The 13,006-nt window shown below is 34.7% G+C and overlaps 1 long non-coding RNA gene across 1 annotated transcript; it reads left to right on the forward strand.

Moving 5' to 3' along the window:
• The first annotated feature begins 924 nt into the window (after positions 1 to 924).
• Positions 925 to 6,256, forward strand: LOC118247442 (uncharacterized). Its single transcript, XR_004778442.2, has 3 exons — positions 925 to 1,060; positions 1,532 to 1,670; positions 5,465 to 6,256. It is a non-coding gene; the product is annotated as an uncharacterized LOC118247442 (long non-coding RNA).
• Positions 6,257 to 13,006: the final 6,750 nt, after the last annotated feature.

Here is a 13,006-nt window from a genome sequence, read left to right on the forward strand (position 1 = left end):
CTCTCTGTCAAAGTATGTGAAAAAATGTATTCTTTCCATTTACTTTTTCTTCACACAAAGTTCTATACATAAATATAAGAAACCCCACTAATGAATTAAACTCCTTCTCCTACTCTTTCGTGTTTTTGAATAGTGTTTCTGATACTTCTCTACTTTGTGCTATCCATCTATTCAAGCTCCAGGATCTATTTAAATGTAACCAGATGGAAATTTCAGTTTTTCTTAACATATTGAAGGAAAAAGAACTCTTATTTATGTGTATTATTTCTAAAATAACATAAATATCCATAAATCAGAATTATCTTTTATCATTTATAGGGCAAATTAACAGTGCTGAATCATAATCTGTTCTAGTAGAAATTTAAATCCCTCTCAAACTCAAAAATATTTGCATTTTCAGAATGCTTTGCTTTGAATTGGATTCTTCATTTTATAAACTTTAATAATTTTCTGTTACTTTGTAACACATAAACATAAACAGAGAAATTAAAACTCCCTCCATTGGGAAAGCTGAAGTATTTATTAAGAAAAAGTCAATCTGTAGCATTTTAACATTTTAAAATTATTTTTGCCTATATCCACAAGTCTATGCATTTCGAGTTGCAGCATTGTTATAACCATAGTCGGAATTTTTTTCATTTCATTTCTATAGCTTTTTTACTGCAGTCCTCAGAGAAAAGGTTGGAGCAGGGAATGTTTGGAATAAGCTCCAGTAGGTGGAGATAAAGAGTAGCAGCAAATGCGACGTGCCTTCAAATAGCACAGTCTGCTTTTCATCATCTGGGAGTTTGTGTGGTTTAAGTGACACCACTTGACAGAGAAGGATGACTGATTCAGTGCTACAACCACTGCCACCCTTAGTCTGCAAAACCAGTAGACTGCCTGGTGCCTCTGTGCTGGCAGTGCCTTTGGTTAATCACACAACGGCAGCTGGCTGGCAGGACGTTCCAGCTTGGAGCCAGCTACACTGATTCACTGCCTTGACCTGAAGTGTCTGAAGTGACTAATGAGGCTGAAGAGTAAGATTTAGCAGTAATGAAGCTTGCTGAAAACTCCTAAGGTCAGCAACGTGTATTTAGCATTTGTTTGTTTGTTCTTGCCAGCTGACCAACAAGTCAGGCTGGTTGCACAGACAACTTAAGGCATTTTCCTGAAGGCTGCAACAATTTGAAAGAGAGAGAACAGGAATCTTATCTGGGAATAGGTAAAAGAAGAATTGACAGGATTTTGAGGTTATACAAGTAGTAAGCAGTAATTCAGATAGAAGCAAAATCACAGTGTTGCTCACAGTAATTTACTGAGGAAGCAGCCAACATGAAAAATTAACTCTCTCCCTCACAGGCATTGAGTCAGGATAGTCACTAGATTGTGCAATAAAACAAATCTCTTCAATTACAATAACTATGTATTGTGTAATAACACAATTTGTTGACTGACTGTGAGAACATCATCATGAAAATATTGCCCCACAGCAAAACCTGAGATCCTGACATGTTCATTTTTGACTTCTTTATGCTAAAATCTTTTTCAGGATTATAAGTACAACCTGGAGTCTTGCACAATGGGATCTAGAGGACACATTATCCACAGATGCAGAACTACAAGGATTTTTGTCTTCTGTCTCCCCACAAACTTAGGCTGGTTACTCCACTTTTCATCAGCAAGAACAGGTAACCTGATGAGGTAGCACATGAAGAAACTGGCAGGTGTTTTGACTCTTTTAGAAAGACATGCAAAATACTAGAGAACATGTGAGAGGCAGAGCATGGCCTTTGAAGCATACCCAAGCTTGAAAGAGGTTGATCTTAAACATCAATTTCTTTTCAAAGTGGAAATGGCATCATGGATTGGGCTTTCGGTGTGCTGTAGATCTCTCATATTCTCTGACAAACTCTCTGGAGACTGTCCTTCGCTGGATCACACAATGATTTCATGTTTAATTGTACACTACCTACTTAGCCTGTATTTGAGAGGTGGCTGGAGCTGCATCATACCAGAGGGAGCACTGCTATGTTAAGACAGAGCAGCAGAGTTTGGGAAATTCCTCTGTCTCACCTATCTATTTTAGGGAGTGGATTTTGCATTGCCAGGAAAGGTTGGAGTTAAAAGGTCTTGTGCTCCTTTGAGTGAGAGGAGCAGAATTCAGCATAGTCATCATATAACCTATCCAAAGAACAGGGAAAGTCACCCCAGGATGCTGTTACTTTAGAAGAGTTTTAGTTTTAAAACTTCTGTTTTCTCAGCATGTACATTAGTGCTGAACTCTTTTATGTTGAGAGTGGATGCATATAGAAAGGTGTTAGAGTTGTTGTTCACTGTACCTGAATTTCATCTTTTTTTAACGTTAAGCAAAATTTCAGTCCAATGGGAAAACAAAATTAGTAACAATAGACATGCTGATGAAGCAAAGAAAATGGAAATTATACCAGTTTCCTTCTCAAACTCTCTTATTCTAATTTACAGTTGGTCTTTATGTACAAGGATCAAAGAGAAAAACAAACAAACAAACAAAAAAATAAAGTTATTCTGAGTATCTTGCTGAGATCAGTGAGGCTATTTCAGATAAATAGATTTCAAGGATTTCTGGGATTTAGGGCAATATTTTGCTGACATCAATTACCAAAAACTGTTTTTCACGTAATTTAGCATTTTAGGTTATTTCTCTTACAACACAATAGGAACCAGTTTCTCAAATATCTTGGCTTAGAATGATTTCAATATGGTGATAGCCTTCATTCTAGCAGGTTGGTATGAAATCATTTTTTATTTTTTTTCTGAAGAGTCAGATGTAACTTTTTAATTGTCATTTTCCACCCTTGAGGAAGAATTGACCTATAGCATTTATATAAAGCACTTAATTCCATCACAGCAGTTATCATGTCCCTAAATTCATAGGCTAATAGCACATTGTCAATATTATCCTGTGAACCAATAGGGTCTATAAAACAGTTTTTCTTTTTCAAACTATTTAATTATCCTATGTGATGATTATTAGTATTAAATGCAGTATCTGCTGTCTGAAGAGCAGAATTTCCTCTATTCCAAGTTCTTTAAATGCAGGAAGAGAAATTCCTGTCATTCTAATTTGTGTTGTTTTTACAATTATTCAAGATAGTTAAGCCCAGCTTTTTAAAGTATACAACTTAATCCTCTTTGTGCCTGATTTTATAGTCCATCTTCTCTGAAATTAGGTACTGTCTAACATCTGGCATATGATATATGATCATACAGAAATCTGTCTTCAAAATGCTAAGCATTTTGTCATATCATTTTCAACAAACTTGAAAAGCAGATAATTTTCATTTGATTTTGTTTCTGATTTGAATGAACAAAAGAACCATATAATTCTTTTTCTAGTATGAAATTCATATAACCATCTATATAGACACAACAAACCACAGATCACGTCTAATGCAATAAAGCTCAAAATATGTATGTGGTTTATTTAAAATGTTACAAAGACTCATAAAGTCTTCAAATCCTGAAGGTTCTTTTACAAATGTTTCTCTCTTATGAGAATACGTTTTTATGTGTGTGGTCCTTAACACTGCTGAATTGGAGAGCAATGAAGGAGTTCATTGAGCCAGTCCTGCAGTTGTGTTCAGTAGTATATTTCTTTTTTTACTTAAAAAAAAAATGAAAAAAGAAAAATACATACATGTTCAAGTAGATACTGTATACTTTGTTTATTCTATTAGTCTATCTGTGATCATAAGCTCTTGGTAAATATTTGCTCTTTTGAGATTAGATTTAACATACTTGCATCTACTTGCAATTAAAATGTTGCTTTCCTGATGACTATTGCTTGGGCTGCTGTATTTCATCAGTGACATAACGTAACATAAAGATAAGAGTTAAATGGGAAAAAAAGTCTGTTGTGAATTTGGCTATGGTTTGTTTCTAAAATCAACAGTTTATGGTAGTAATACTTGGATAATTTTTCACTTCTTTAACCTCGTTGCAGTTTGACTATCAGATCCTGAAACTGCAATTATTTTTCTCTCTTTTTTTTTTTTTTGGTTTTAAAAAATGCCATAATTTTACAGCATCCATGTTTGCTAAAGAACAAAGATGCTTGTCTTCTTTTCTTTTATGATTTATTGACTATTATGTACCATACACTTCCAAATTCCTTCCAAAGGCAATAAAGTAGCAGGATAAATACTAAGAAACAAATGTATGGCTTAAATTACAGAATCACTTGTTGACTCTAAAAACAGAAAACTCAATATCAATGAAGTAATTTTGATGTCATTTAAGGTTTTTAGGCTAAGTGCAAAAAGGCCCTTTCATTTCTCCACACTGCATCAGTCCAAAAGGATTAGTTTAGTATATAGGAGATATTTATGATGCAAGAAATAAAACAGCCCTTCAGTAGTTCCAAGCCTGTGATGGTGATACACTTTTGTATGTGCTTTCATAGCTTTGTTTATTAAGCTAAAACATGTCTAAAGCATACTGTGTTATTACAGACATCACAACTGTACAATGCATGTAGGGACTATGTTCTCAGATGTTATAAACGAGCTTAGCTCTGTTATTTTTCAGTACAGGTCAACTGATACACACAATGTGACATACAGTAAATCCATGAAAACATACTGTCCCCACATGGACCCATTTGCACACATGTAGTTACACCAAACAATTCCAAAGGTACTGTTAGTAGAAATAAGCACCACCCAGTACAAATGTTGATGTATTTTAACAATCCATTTCAGTAGTAATTTCAGAAGTAAAAACCTAGAGATAAAGCTTCTATCATCTGATTTTATTACCCTTCTCCTACCACTTTTGAATTCATAATTTCTACTTCAACTCTATCTTCTTGCTTGCCTTTCGCTTTTCAGAATTCTTAAGGCACTAATTCAATCTTCTCAACTGTCCACGATTTTTTTCTACTTCTACCTAGCAACTATACCAATTTCTTTCCTAATTCCTCTTATACAATTTGACAATACATTTTTTATGGGAACTCAAATCCATTTTCTGTATTCTGTTGATTGTTTCTGAAATCTTTCCTGAACCATAATCCTGGCAGTCATTGCAAACTGGATAAAAGTAACTGGCATGAATTAAAGAACATTTCTATGTTGTGCCAGAAAGCAGTTGTCATTTTTCCTTTCTGATTTTAACATGAAAAATGTTTACAATAAAATATTGTACTAGTATATAGAAATTCCCTTTATGATACTTGTAAATCTATTTCATGTTTTGAAACAAGCTATTGGCAGATGGAGATAATATCAGAAACTGAACAATACAGAAATTTCCCTGTTCTCTTCACCTCAGGATGACACAAGCATAATTTCAATGACAGAAACTTTTCCTTATACAAATCTGCATGGAGAATTATGAAGGAGAGAGGGAGAGAGAGAGAGAGAGATGTTCCTTGGGTTTGATTGTTTATAACAGTGACATGCAAATTCATAACTTTTCTGTGATGATTATTTTTTATTCACAGCTTTTCTATGATGATTGTCCTTCAGCCTTGCTACCCACTGTGCCTGGAATTGAACCCTAGTGGACTGGACCTAGGTATAAGCAAAACAGAGATCATGGTAGTAAGGAGGTAACAAACAGAATGCAAAGCATGGTACAGAACATATTTCCTCCAGGAAAATAATATCCTCCAGTTAATAACATTGTGTAGAATCTCCACTGGTAATTCTTGAAGCCAAGGCATTGATCCTTCATTGGCAATAAGAAATCTGTGGGCTTTCACAGTATTGGGAAAGCTTCCACAACTGGAAAGACAAAGATCTGTGATCAACCAGGATGCATTAATGCAATGTTCTGTAAATGGGTAGAAAACTTGGAAGCTGCTATCCCTGCAAAATCCAGTAACCACTCAATGTTTTTTTCTTAAATTTGAGACAATTCCAATTCAGCATAGGAATCAAAATAAAAAATTAGGAAAATATTTGCTACTGCTCATGTGTTCTACTCTCAGCTTAATCATTTTGGTGGGTTTTATTTTTTTTTTTTCCAATTTTGGAATATGTAATTTCAATTCTGAACATGCAGCATTGCAAATAAATAAATAAATAAATAAACACATTTCAAAACAAGAGTTGTTTTTAATAGGATCTAGGGTATGTTATTCCCAACAGAAAAATGAGACAAAATCTCAAGCAGCATTTCTGACACAAGGTCTAAGGTGCTTTTCCTTTCATGTGGACAGAAGTACAGTTTTACTCAACCACAGCTGATTTGTAAGTGAGCTGCAAAGCCCTCAAATGGTCTCTGATTTCATTAGAAAACTTTTTCCTCTTTCTAACCCTACCACACAAAAAGCTAAATCATTCATTTTAATAAACTACCTCCACATTTTAACTATATTTCTTGATCTGCCTACCTCTCTTTCATCTTATACGGGCTGAATCTCCTGACCTTTAGATTACTTATTAAGACTTTTTTTTATTTTTTTATTTTTTGGCTGGATCACACAAGAAGGTAATTAAATACTATGCTAAGGATTTCATTACTAGTCTTAGTGAACTCTCCAACTGTATTAAGCTCAATTATTTAAGATGACGTGATTTAATTAATACGTGGCATATTTGTGCATTTGGTTAGTAACATTTCATAAGAATATCTTATAAATCATATTTTAAAATGTTACTAATGACTACCAACATGTAAGCAAATATAAGAAAAAGGTAACAAGGTTCTTACAAGCACTCAAAGCCTTTCCTCTCTCCTTGCTCCTCCCTCTGCTGAACATTGAACATTGAAAGCATAAGCCCTACATTTTCAGTGTCTTTATGTTTTCCTAAGTTTTAGAAGATATGTTCAAGCTTGCTTCCTATGTGCCCTAAAATACTTTGGTTAATGAAAGAAAACTTTGAGAAGCACACTTAGGTTAAAAAAAAAAAAAAAAATCATTAAAATTCTTAGAATTGTAATTATACAAGCCAAATTTTATCTGATAGTAGCTTGTGAGTTCTTTTTTAATTAACTACATTAAATAAATTGATTGCACCTTTCCTATTTCTGTTAATTAATATATGCTAAAAATCATTGTGAGAAGAAGTAGGATGAACAGTACTGATGGTATCGATGTTGCAGCCGCCTGTCACATCTGCCAAAATGTAGACTGAAAGTTATTAAAAAATAGTGAGAGACATTATAATGAAGACTTAGGGGAGAGAAAGAGATGAATACTGACATTTTAAACTTCCGTACCAGCCCTTGTAGAATTGATGACTGCAAGTGGGTGTAGCTGTCAACTAATATTCTCAAAAAAACTTTATTACCTAGGGAAATCAGAAACTCCAGCAAGTTTATATTTTTACCCTCTTGAAATTAATATACACATACACTGTGTCAAACAGATATCTGATTGTTTGCTATATGGTGAACATATATAATCCATTATACCATGTATATCTAGGTTACAAATCAGCGAAATATATACCCTATGGGATAGTGCATGTCTTCTTTAATTTCAATAAAAATCACAGCCCACTCCTCTTCAACCCAGGGCCATGCATAGCTCAGCCTGTGTGGGTATGAGAAATCTCCCTGATCCCAGCACAATGAGCATTCCTGTGATCTCCACAATGTTCCTTCTCATTGCTTTAGAGATACCACAGCCACTTCAGGGCCCTGCTACTCCTTCCTGCATTGCCTGTCAGTCAGTTAGTCCTTGGGGAACATAAATCATTTCAATTTCAGTTGGACAGCTGGTAGGTTGGGAGAGGAAAAAGCTGCTGGGATATTTTGCAGCTGTCAGATATCAAACCATGATAGTTTGGTTTTATGGCACAAACTTTGCCACACAGGCTCTCCAGCTTTGTATCCGTATACAAACTCTCTGTCTAATGTCCAAGGGCACCATCTCTTCCCAGTCAGTCTCCCTGGCCCTAGGAAGCACAAATAAGGCAGGGCTTACTTGGGAATCTGTCATGATCTCAATGATGAGATACAATGTGGGAGACAGAGTGGATTTAGCAGGCTGATTGATGAAGATTTGATGAACCACCTTGAACCCCGCATGTTACACATTACCATGTGTATTAGGACCAATGTCACAAATACACCAGGCTATATGCAAAGTAGAAGAAAGGATATCTGTCAAAAGGTTTCTGCATTTTGCATACTGAATGAATATTGTCATTTCACTTTATTCCTCAGTGCTGTCCTTCAGAAACATACCTAAGCGACTTCTGAACTTAATTATATTAATCACATCTCTCGATGTTGTTCTTTTATTTGTCTTCCATGAAATCAGCCACTATCAATTCTATCTCCAGAAAATTGATTATAAATTTGTGGGGTTGTTTTTCCTCTACGCAGAGAAAAACAAAAGATCAATTTTAAAAAGTTTCTAAACTTTAGGCTTTATTATAGAGCCTGCGTACAACACAGTATACAAATAAACCTATGTTATTAAAAGCCCCCCTGTTAATCTTTTGTGCTGATATTTTTCACTATTCTACTATATTTTCTGCCACTTGGGGGGAAGGGTATTTATTTCACTTGCGTTAATTTTGATTGCAGCCTTCTTGACTGCATCTTAAGTATTTCCCATGCATTACTGAATCCCAGCCAAATCACTTTAACTTATTTCACATTCATTCAAGTAGCTATTGACAAAGTAAAAATAATACTGCAGTGCCTAAAGAGCTTGAATAGCTTCCTTTCTGATTAGTATAGTACTTAAAAATTCAGGCTAATGTCATAGGCAGTTCTTTTCTGTATTTAGAACAGATTTAGATCCTGATGTTTTATCAAACACATATAGATTTAATTTCTAAAAAAAAAAAAAAAAAAAAAAGAAAGTACAACATCGAGAAGTTTTACAGCTTCAGTTTTTCAAATCATTCAAGGACTTCTGATTCAAGCTTTTATCTGTGTGCCAAATTCAATTTTGTCAATAAGAGCGCTGTGTAAAACATTTTGGTCTTGAAAGAGTCCACATTACAAATGGCACCTTTACTCAGTATGAATCCATACACTTTTATCAAAGGTATATGAAGAACCATCAATAATTCAATAACTAATGAGACAAATTGGCTAAATGGCAGTCTTTGATAAGTATGCCATATTTGCAATGGCCCCATCCTGTACTCACTTGATACAGAGCATATGGAGGAAGAGAACCATCAGCCAGTTTGGAGATCAAATGGATATAATCATCCCAGATATGTAGATGTGCTTTTAATCTTTCTGGCCACAATCTTATGTTTCTGTTTTCACTTATATCTGAAATATTTATATTTGTTCTCAGAAGAAAAGAAAACTATCTTAAGGTGTCTGTTATGAAATAGGTCAAAACCAAGGTAAAGATTTCCATCTAGGAGGAAAACAATGAACCACTGGCCTATGGTATAAATATGATGACACAACAAAAATAATTTCAGTTGGAAACTGCAGTTTTGACTTTCCATATGAGCATTTCAGTAAAACTCTCCAGAACTCAGGCGTTCCCAGACAACTGTTCTAAAGAACAGCCTGATGGATTTGGAAGTAAGTTCCTTGACCTTTGGCTAGTAAGTTGCACATTGTATTTTGTCTGAGCCTTAAGTAATTTTCTGTACCAAGACAATTCTATGTATCTAATTACAGCATTAGTGTAAAAATTGTTCCAGCTGTCCAGGAGGTTTTGCTATTTGATGATATCATAACCAGGGTGTTATTAAATCTCACAGCAGCTGGAGACTTCAGTCCAGTCAAGCAAGGATCCTATAAAAATATCAAGTAGTGATGGATTTCCTGCACATCCTTCAGTTAAAAAAATCCTGAGATTTTTAAAAAGTCATGATGTCAGAATTTTTAAATAAATCTACATTATGAAATGATCCTAATTGAAACTATTTTTTTAACATTCAAATAAAGATAAATCTTGCTGATAATACTTCTTATGAAGTCTAAAAACATTTTAGGTAGTTAATCAAATTCACACAATAAATACATGTATTTTTTCCAATTAATGTTTCCAAGTGTTGCTAGAAATAATGTGGAAAACACAGTATCAATCATCATCCAGCTAAGAAGAGACAAAGTACCTCTCCAGCTTTATTCTGAAAAGCATCTGTTTTATTATGAATGAAAAATGTAACCTTTCAATAAAATAAAAAGACACAACATAAAGAAGACTTAAATCTTAATTTGCGTTTAGAACTACATGAGAGAATCTAAGGCCTTGTGGATATTTCTGTGCATTTTACATTTAAGTCAAAGTATAGTCCTGCTGAATGAACAAAGATTATGCAACTGGTCATTCACTCTGATTTTCATCATCTTTTTTTAACTAACATGAGAGTTGGTGTATTGTTTCAATGCTGTTTAATAATGATGTTTGGTAAAAAATACAAATATATATATATATAATAAAAATGCAGCCTTTTTAAAGAAATCAACAGTTACTACATAGTAGCCTGAATGTTGCAGTATTTTGGGAAGACTTATTGCCCAGCAAAATCCATGTCTACAAAGTATTAATCTGGTGCAAAAGACAACATTAACTATTAACACTGACTACATTTTTATACCTTAATTAAGAACTTCAGACCCTCAGTTTTCCCTTAAGCTAATGGAAGTGAGATGGATGCCCCCAGGAATTACAACAGAGCATGTATTTGAACTAGGCAATTTCTGGGTACCTGACTTAAATATCTGTTTGTACTGAAATGCCTCTTACCACTTTCCATTGCTGTGATAGGGAATTTGAAAGCCTACATTTGTGACTTACACAGTCACAGTATTTGTGACTAAAAACAAATGGTATTACTGCCTTCCTTAGATTTATTTACTAGGATTGAATCACATGGGTGGGTGACAAATGACATCTACAAACTTTCCATCCCTAACACTTGTAGCTGAAGCTACCTGAGGAAGATACCTGCCTTCATGAAAGTAAGTCAGCTTTACTCCTTCCATCCTGGAATAAAATTCTGAGCCATTTCCTCATCAGGAAATTCATGCACAGATCTTTTCCCCATATCGACAGATGTATAGGGAAACTTGGAGTAAAAATAGTTAGAGGACAGAAAAATAAAGTTAGGGACGGATGGGAAAGCTGATTTTGCCAAATTTAGATCCTATCAAAAACCCTTGGGTTCTGTATTGCAAAACAGACCTGGAAACTTTTAAGTACTGCTGTGTGCTCTTTGCTTGCTTGTTGGTGGTGTTTTTGTTTTTGCTTTTATTTTTTTTTCTTTTCTTTTTTTGTTTTACTTCTATATATATAAAAGAAATATATATATATATAATACATATATATATATTCCTTATATATATACATTCCTCTAGTAACCCTAGAAACAGAGCAAAGACTTACTTTCAGGCAAGAAACGCTGCTTCCTAGAACACGTTAACATTGAGAAATACATACTTGAAGCTGGAAAATGGAGGCAAGTGACATGGTTTCTTTCTTTCCAAAACTCAGGGGTCCTAACTCATCTTTTGTGCACTGAGATAAATTTCAGTCCTAAAAAGCCTTTCATTGAAGAAGTAGCCATTACACTGCAATCCAACTGTGAACTGAAGATAGAGAACATACACTTTCAGGAGTAGACCGTAGAAGCAGTCTTTATTCAAATGGATAGCTTTATGTATTTCACAGAGGAAAGACTGATCAACATTTTACAAGACTAAAGCTTTTTCTCTCTTTCTACACACCCTGGAGTGATGTGACAAAGAATAATGATATAAGAAATATATTCCTTCTATGAGAAATAACACAGAATAGCAAATTATTTTATATCATGATTACCTTCCTTACTTGATAGCTTAAATTCAGAAGAAAAGGATTCAAAGCTGACTTTTGAAAATGTCAATTAGCTTGGACATCCCAGGAAAAAGAAAATATAGGTGTGTGTGGATTAATTTTTTTTAAGTTCACTCTAGAATCCAGGATAACGTACAGTCATATTCCCTTAAGTGAATACTGATAGCGAACCATAATCAGTAACATGTTAGCTTTTCCTTCTGTTCCTCAGCTGGAAAGCAATTGACTGCAGTATCAGAAGATGACCTTTCCACTGGCCAGCTGGAGACCCTGTGTTGGCAGGCTACTCCCTTGGATGGCACTGTTTGGCTCCTTGCAAGGACATGGTTTGGACATGGCTGCACAGCTGTAAAGAATTTCACATAAACTACCTGTAGAAATTTTGACATTATATGCTTTCTGCTGGTAAGGAAATTCTTTTAAAATATAGGCTAAATTGATCACTTAGGAGTTACCCATGAATTTAATGAAATCTGGCTGAGTTACAGGAATCTTGCTGAGATCTGTCCTCTTCTCTTTTCTGATATATCCTAGTCTGGAATTTTATTGAGGCAGTCCCAGCCTGTGCTGACCATATATCTTACTTTGCAATAAGTAGCAGATATCTTGCCATTATTATTGTATGAAGAGCATTTATCTATGACCCAAACACAACTGCTCAACAGAATCCTGGTTCTCAGAGGACAGTAAGTAGCCCCCTTGTCCTTCAGTGAATAGCTAATCCTGATTCTTGATTAGGCTTCCAGCTATTCAATAGACAACATTCTAATATCTGAATTTTAGAAGATTTATCTCCAAATGAAATCTACCATGCCGAAACAAATGCAGGTTTTCCATATGTGATGGATGAGGAGAGTTGGATATCTAAGCAGATGCATACATGAATGCATGCAGACAGAAAAAAAAAAAAATCCTCTTCCCAACCTGAGGAGGAACATCATGCTAGCTGTGCTCCTCATTTCTATCTTTCTGAGGAATACGTCTCTAAGACAGATATTCATATCCTCAAAGAGAGCTAGTAAATGTCTGACCAGCTTGGGATGGGGAGCTTCTCCATACCTATCTGGCCATGCAGATCTGCCCTAAAAATATGATTCACAAAACCTGATTTAAAAAAACAATAATATTCTTAGATTTATTATAAAAAGTGATCTTTAGAAAATAGGTATTTTTGCCTGGGGTTGAAGGAATAACTTCCAGACTTCACCTAGCTTCACCAAGAATAGTATGGCTGGTCAGTCTTCTCTCATAAAAACAGGGAAGGAAGAT

The sequence above is a fragment of the Cygnus atratus genome, chromosome 2 (assembly GCF_013377495.2).
Source record: "Cygnus atratus isolate AKBS03 ecotype Queensland, Australia chromosome 2, CAtr_DNAZoo_HiC_assembly, whole genome shotgun sequence".
NCBI lineage: Eukaryota > Metazoa > Chordata > Aves > Anseriformes > Anatidae > Cygnus > Cygnus atratus.